Source organism: Solea solea, chromosome 3 (genome assembly GCF_958295425.1).
Source record: "Solea solea chromosome 3, fSolSol10.1, whole genome shotgun sequence".
NCBI lineage: Eukaryota > Metazoa > Chordata > Actinopteri > Pleuronectiformes > Soleidae > Solea > Solea solea.
In genome coordinates, this window is record NC_081136.1 from 36,639,084 (window position 1) to 36,646,905 (window position 7,822).

The 7,822-nt window shown below is 39.9% G+C and overlaps 1 protein-coding gene across 1 annotated transcript in view; it reads right to left on the reverse strand.

The window, feature by feature from the left end:
- The window catches only part of usp6nl (USP6 N-terminal like), a 30,830-nt gene extending 24,919 nt beyond the window's left edge, over positions 1-5,911 (reverse strand). Inside the window, exon 1 of the mRNA XM_058623864.1 lies at positions 5,727-5,911. The gene's annotated coding sequence lies outside the window, so the exon portion shown is untranslated. The remainder of the gene's footprint in view (positions 1-5,726) is intronic.
- Positions 5,912-7,822: the final 1,911 nt, after the last annotated feature.

Here is a 7,822-nt window from a genome sequence, read left to right on the forward strand (position 1 = left end):
TGTGTGTGTGTGTGTGTGTGGAGAATACATCCAGTCCAATCAGCCTGGTTGTTGGACTAAATCACAGTAATCAGATGATAGTATGTGGTAATAACAGGTTATCTGATCACTCTGCAGCAGCAGGAGGAGCAGGAGGAGCAGGAGGAGGAGGAGGAGGATGAAGGGGGAAATGATGCAGGTGATGTAAAAATAAGGTTTTTTTTCCCCCTGGTGTTGGCAGGGGTTGGACTGATGCTGAAGCAGCAGACGTCAGCAGAGAGGAGACAAACACAGAGCAGAGTCACTCACATCAGCCTCTGCAGAGAACAACCATCACTCAGTGTAAGAGGACAGCGAGACACTGGAGACACACGCGTGTCAGCACTGATTTAAGCTTCTGAACAAACGACAAACTGAGTCAAAACCACGTCACTCCAAGTCTGCGACGTCTACGTCACATGATCACGTCTTCATCTCACTGTGAGACACACTTTACAACAGGAAACTGAAGTTTGTAAACCGCTCACTCTCCCACACCAAAGCCCATAGAGAAAACCAGGAGCTGCTGGTCCTCTGCTGCCTCGTGTGGTCACTTTGTGTCACTGACGTTAATCCAAATGTAGGATTTTTGATGCCGAAGTGACAAAATAAGACATTTGAACTCAGTGATGGAGGCAGCAGTGGATCAACAGAACAACTCCTGTGTGTGTGTGACGTTAAAATCACTGGTTTTCTCTATGGGGTTTGGTGCAGGGGGGAGTTTGTGTACTTTCCAGGTTTTTTAACATGTAAAAATAGACACACACACACACTGACGCGTCTCCTACTGTCACACACACACATTCATAACACACACACACACACACACACACATATACACACACACACACAACATGAATAGAAACGTGATTAATGACAGAGAAGATTTTCTGTTCACAACCGACAATCAGCGACGACAACGTGTTTCTGTGAAACCACACAGTGTGTGTGTGTGTGTGTGTGTGTAACCGCTGTTTAAGAGTAACCACGCAACCTCAGACTGGTTAGACGTCTCTGAAGTCAATCAACAAGCCAGTGACACACACGCACACACAGACACACACACACACACACACACACTCTGTGTTATTGAAAAATACATGTTTGGACCTATAAAGAGGCATTTTTAAGGTGTGACAGAAGAAGCTGCCAAAATCACACTGTCCTCACTTCCTGTGACACACACACACACACACACACACACACACACACACACAGAGAGAGATCTGTGATCAATATCAGCTTTCTTGAGCTCAGAGACTGAAGAGCAGCATGTTTCTGCTGGACATGAGGACTGGAGCCAGAGCGTGTGTCTCTGTGTGTGTCTGTGCATGTGTGTGTGTGTGTGTGTGTCTGGCAGTAACAGACAGAGCAGTGAAGTGAGCCAGCTCACATCAGCAGCCAATAAAGTCAAACAGCAGCAGGAACTCTGAGCCAAGAGCTGGACCACAGTGAGGGAATGTGTGTGTGCGTGTGTGTGTGCGTGTGTGTGCGTGTGTGCGTGCGTGTGTGTGTGCGTGTGTTTCACATTTCCTGCATTTTTCCTCTTTCTCTGCATCAGTCACAGATTTTCTTTCCTTCGCACAAACACTTGGATTAAATAAACACATGAGACAAAACCAGAGGAAACAGCAGCAAAATAACCAGGTTAACACATAAACTAGTCATTAATCCAGTAAAAATACTAACGTGTACTCGTTTTAACTTGTCAAATGTGCCGTTTTGCTGCTTTTCAGTCTTAAAACCCTTTGTAAATGAAACATTTTCTCCTCTTTAGCGTCATAAAAACAACACTCAGCAGCAGGAGTTGTGCGTTATTGTCAGAGCGAGTCACTGAACGCAGCAGCGACTGCAAATCAAAAGCTATAAAATGTCACGATTTGACCAACGTGACCTTTGACCCGACACAAAATGAAAGACGGACTTATTTGAATTACAAAACTACTCATTTCATACAGTAAATAAAGTCGTACGAGGCATGAACTCACGCTCACAGCGTAAAGAGATATTTGAACCACTTTAAAAAAACATCCACGACATCTGAGGAACACACTCACTGACTGACCCTCTATGGGCTTTGGTGTGGGAGAGTGAGTGCTTCACAAACTTCAGTTTCCTGTTGGAAAAGTCTGTCTCACAGTGACATAAAGACGTGATCATGTGACGTAGACGTCGTAGACTTAAACCGACGTAGATTTGATGACGCGAGTCTTTTGTTGTCTCTGCTGTTGTTCATGTCATCACTGAGCTCGTACCTTCATGTTTCCCCTTCTTGTCAGCACAGGAAGTTCAGACACACACACACACACACACACACTGACTACACAGTACCTCACATTCAAACCCCCACTCCTGAAAACCTGAACTAGTCCTTTAAAGTCATTGTTGTGCGTCAGCTGCTGCTGAAGCTGCTGATTGTGTGAGTAACGCTCGTGTGACGGGACTTGCCTTTCCCAGGAATGTTGCTCCTGCATCCGAGCTGGGAAAGGCCGGTGAATCCCAGCAGCAGCAGCAGCAGCAGCAGCAGCAGCAGAAACAGCAGAAACAGCAGCAGCAGCAGCAGCAGCAGCAGCAGAAACAGCAGCAGCAGACACAATGGCTTCAAAATAAAAGCTGACACAGCAGACGGTCCTGACCCTGAACCTGACGCTGGGCTCGTTTCACCGCAGCCTGACACTTTTTCCTCAGGTTACAGCAGCAGCAGCAGCAGCAGCAGAGGATGATGAGGATGAGGATGAGGATGATGAAATGTGTTTGTGTGTTTGTTTGTTTGTTGTTTTTCTTGCTCTTTCTCACTCAGACTCACTCGCTCACGCCTGCCTCATGTTTTCAAAGTGCAAAGCTCCTGCTGGCTGCAGTTAAGCCGTATTATCCTGAAGCGGGATAGGAAAACACACACACACACACACACACACACACACACAGCATTGTGAATGTCACAACATTTACAGAGGGGTTCTTCCTGCCACACCGTTTCAAAATAAAAACCCTCTTTTTTTAATTTAAAATCCTAAAAACAAACATTATTTCAACAACAGTCACAATTTAAGAGATTATTCTTCAGTTTTACTGTATTTTTCGTTTAATATTGTTTAATATTTTATGGTTCTTACTGTTCTATTTTCACGTGTTGTTACGTCTTCTTTCATGTTTTTGACAAAATTCCTTCAGTATATTTTATTTTATTATATTATTAACACAGAAAAATCATTTGCATTTATGTGGACTTATAAGAGATGTACAGTAAATGCATCATACTACATCAACTGATTTTTGACTAGAATCTTTTTGAACACAACTTTAAGATGGTGAAAGTCTGTATTTCTAAATTTAAATAAATATATTATGTTGTTTTATTGTACTTACTTTGTACGCAGGTGTAAAGCAGGTGCCATATTTTCACTAAAATGTTCAAAAACATTCATCATAATCACTAAAACAAGCAAACTTTCAAAGACTTTAGTAAAAAACAAAGTTTTCCAAACGGACAAACAAGTGCTTTTATTTTGAAGCCGGAATAGCTGTACACCCGGGTTTCCTGCCGTTTAGTGCAACTTCGCTCACCTCTAATCTTATCTTTTTTACAGGAAGTCGCGCGAGATATAGAAAAACCAAAAAAACACCAACGTTAAACTCGTTAATCACGCGCCTTTGTCTATGTTTTTATTTTTATTGATTTGAATAAAAACGTAAACAACCTCATCTCGACTTCGTTAAACCGTCGCAGCCGCAGCTCGGAGCTCACGCGGTGATTGACAGGCGACGACGGCCAATCACGAGCCTCCGAGCTCGCGACAACAGCCAATCAGAGGCCGCAGGGCGGTTTCAGCGGCCGCGTCGATCCCGCTGCAGGAGGCGGGACCGCGTCAAGACCGCGACAATACGCAGGAACACGGCAGGACGTACAGCGTGTGAAGTTTCAAAATAAAACAGGAGGCGAAAAGGACAGTTTTACGGAGTTTTAAAATAAAAAAATAAGGTCTATTTAACATAAATAACAAGTATGATATAGTCATTGATAACTTTTATTTATTTTTGTGTTTTTAAACAATTCATTTAACTTTTCTACGTTTATGGAAAGTTAGTATTATAATATATATATATATATATATATATATATATATATATATATATATATACATACATACATATATACTTGTTAACATAAACTTATACATAGAATAAGAACTATCAGACTATAATTGTGGTACATATATGTGTGTATATGTGTATATACATATATATATATATATACACATACATATATACAGTACATATATATATATATATACACACATACACACACACATATATATATATATATATATATATATATATATATATATATATATATATATATATATATATATATATATATATACATATATACATATACACATATACACACATAACATATAAGAACTATCAGACTATAATTGTGGTCGGTGTAAACACAGAGAATCTGTTGACACAGTTTTCACACAGTGTTGTTGAAAGTGTTTTAGGGAAGTGATGGTGATTTTCCAGGATGTGATAAACACAGGTGTTTCTGTTTTCGGTTACTAAACCACTGCTGAACATGAGGAAGACAGAGTTCACATGAACAAGCACCTGTTCCACTTACACCACATTATTTACTGGCAACACAAACTCAACACAAAAATCCTTTCAAATAAAAGTTAAAGTAATGGGGAAAAAAAACAGCTAAATAAGTAGAAAATTAAATGTGAAGGTCGGAAAAAGCCCATTATATCCGATAATATACAGTTTTCTTCATGTTCTTCACACATACTGTAAATGATTAAATATGAAAGCAGTTCATTGCTGTTTTTTTCTTTACTTTGTTAAAATAGTGCCGTGTCCGACACAGATAAACCCAACTCTAATTCAAATATTTAATTCTAGGTCTTATAGATGGAAAGGCCTGTGTGTTTTAACAACAATGCTTCATTTTAATGCAATACCAAAGAAAAATGACTTTAAAGTTGAATCAAGTACTTGACTAATATTTCACTGTCATCTTCACGAAGAATAAACTGAATTATGTCACATAACTAGAATATTTTTAGTTAAATGTGTCTAATAAACTGAAAACTAGCCATGTATTTAATGGACATAAAGGCCATAAATAAACTATACTGACAGAGAAAAATCATGACCATCATTTTTATTATTTTTACATTAAAATATCCTCTACTACTCAATTCATTTTGTTAATTAATAACTTTAACTTATTAATATGTCTTCCTTATTTTCTCATTTATTATCTCATTGATGTGCTTTAAATGTGAAAAGAATGATATAAATATGTAGGTAATATAATTGTTATCTTTATTATTCCTATTGATTGTAAATATTGATTCAAACACACTTCAAAAAGACAACAAACTGGGTTTGTAAACACAGACTCTTATTTTGAAGGAGTAATGCGGAAGTGTGTGTCGCTGCTCTGCTAGCTAACAGTAGCTGTGTTTGCTCTGGGTTGGTCGAACAGGCCTCGGTGAATACAAATAAGCTCAAAGTTGACACGAATAAAAGCGCACGAATCTTCTTCATTTCACTGAAAACAACGTGAATGAAGTGGAGCGCCGCTCGCGCCGCCATGTTTGACGCCGTCACTTTGACGGGAGAGCCGTCGGCGTTCGGCTCATTCAGCGCCGCGCTGACGCTTCAACTTCCCACAACTAAACTCCTCAGACGCCGCTCACCTTGCTCTCGCCTCTCCGGCTCCTGAGGCTCGGTCTCACCGCTGCGGGTCGTTTCCTCCGCCGGAGCGGAGCAGAACAATTCCACGGTCCCGTAACCAGGAAGTCCGGACTTGAAAAACTCCGGGAGGGAGAACAAGAAGAAGCCGCCGCCGCCGCAGCTGCTGCTAATGGAGCTGCTGCTGCTGCTGCTGCTCCTGCCGCCGCCGCGCAGGATATACACACACACACACACACAGGCAGGTAGCCAATGCGCTGCCGCCCTCACCGCGCCGCTCTCAACACACCGCCCCACCGGTGTGTGCGGCAGCGCACCGCCCCCCAATGGTGTACAGCGCTGCCGCGTCGCGCCGCGCCGCTCTTCACCGCACCACCGGTATGCGATGATCTCAGCTGAGTTTACCGTGTAGAGGCTACCGCGAGCGGTAACGCTCTGCCGCCTGCGACATGTGTTTTTTAAAGTCTGTTTTAATATTTTTCTTTTACAGTTTCTGCTGTTTTTAAATGTTTATAATTTATAAAGTGTTTCTATTTTTTTTTTTTGCTGTGCACAGTGAGAAAAAAAAACAAGAGTAAACAAAAACATAAACACAGTAAACAAAACATTACATTCCTCTTGGTGAATGTGATGTTTGAAGAAGTTTAACATCAGTTGTAAAATAATATATTTATTAATATGACTTTTTTGTGATATAAAATTAAGTGAATAAACATGTGGTTTTAATTAATCAATAATGTCATGTGACCACAGTTCACCTGTAGAATATTCATCAGTCTGAAGGTTCATACTGACCTCTGCTGGTGAGAGTGAGGAACTGATACACATGTGTCAGAGCTGCAGGTTCACAGGAAACAAACACTTGTTTCTCAGCTTTTATTTTGAAACCATTTAAGGAAGGAAGTCGTAAATGAAAACAAGACAAATAAAAGCCTGACTGAATCTGAGTTTCCTGTTGGAAAAGGCTGTCAGACACTGAAATAAAGACATGAACATGTTCTTTCATGAGTTACATGTTTGAAGTCATTTTTCTCCCTGAAACTGAAGTTTATAAACCGCTCACTCTCCCACACCAAAGCCCACAGAGAAAACCAGTGATTTTAACATCACACACACAGTTGCCTCCATCACTAAGTTCAAATGTCTTATTTTGTCATTTTCGGCTTTTAAAATCCTGTGTTCAGATTGACCTCAGTGACACAAAGTGACCACACGAGGCAGCAGAGGACCAGCAGCTAAAATCACTGATTTTCTCTATGGGCTTTGGTGTGGGAGAGTGAGTGGTTTACAAACTTCACTTTCAAACAAATAAAATAAAGCAGAAAACTGATTTTTAGTTTACTCCTAGAATCTATTTGTATTGAGTTCAAAATACAAAATAAACCTGAAAACAACAAATAAAACGTTATTGTTTTCAGATTATTTAAAAGAGACCGACTGGGAATAAAATGTCACTGTAAAAGTGTTAAACACACACACATTTACTCCTCACTTTGAGCAGCAGGTGGCAGTGTGACACCACGAGACTCACTCACAGTCCGTGACACGCTGTAATTATCAGTGACAAAGTGAACAATGCAGCGAATGTTTGTTCTCACAAAAGAAGAAATGAGTCACTTCACTTCTCCAAAGACACTCAAAGAAAAAGAAAGAAAAGAAAAGGAGACAAATTCTTCATGTTGTTGTTTTTTTCTTCCTGTGATCAGCGACAAAATGTATTTACCTGAACAAAAAAACACGGGCAGTTTTATTTCCTTCACGACACAGTGACACCGCGAGGGAGGACGAAAAATAGACGTTAATCAGCTCGACATGTGTGACAGAAAATACAGAGAGAACCAAAGTTCTTCAAAATGTTCAAAATATGAAGAAAAATGTTCAAAATATGAAGAAAATGTTCAAAATGTGATGAAAAATCTTCAAAATGTGACGTAAAATGTACAAAATGTGAAGAAAAATGTTCAAAATGTGACGAAAAATGTTCAAAATGTGACGAAAAATGTTCAAAATGTGAAGAAATTTTTCAAAATGTGATGAAAAATGTTCAAAATGTGATGAAAAATGTTCAAAATGTGACGAAAAATGTTTAAAATGTGACGAA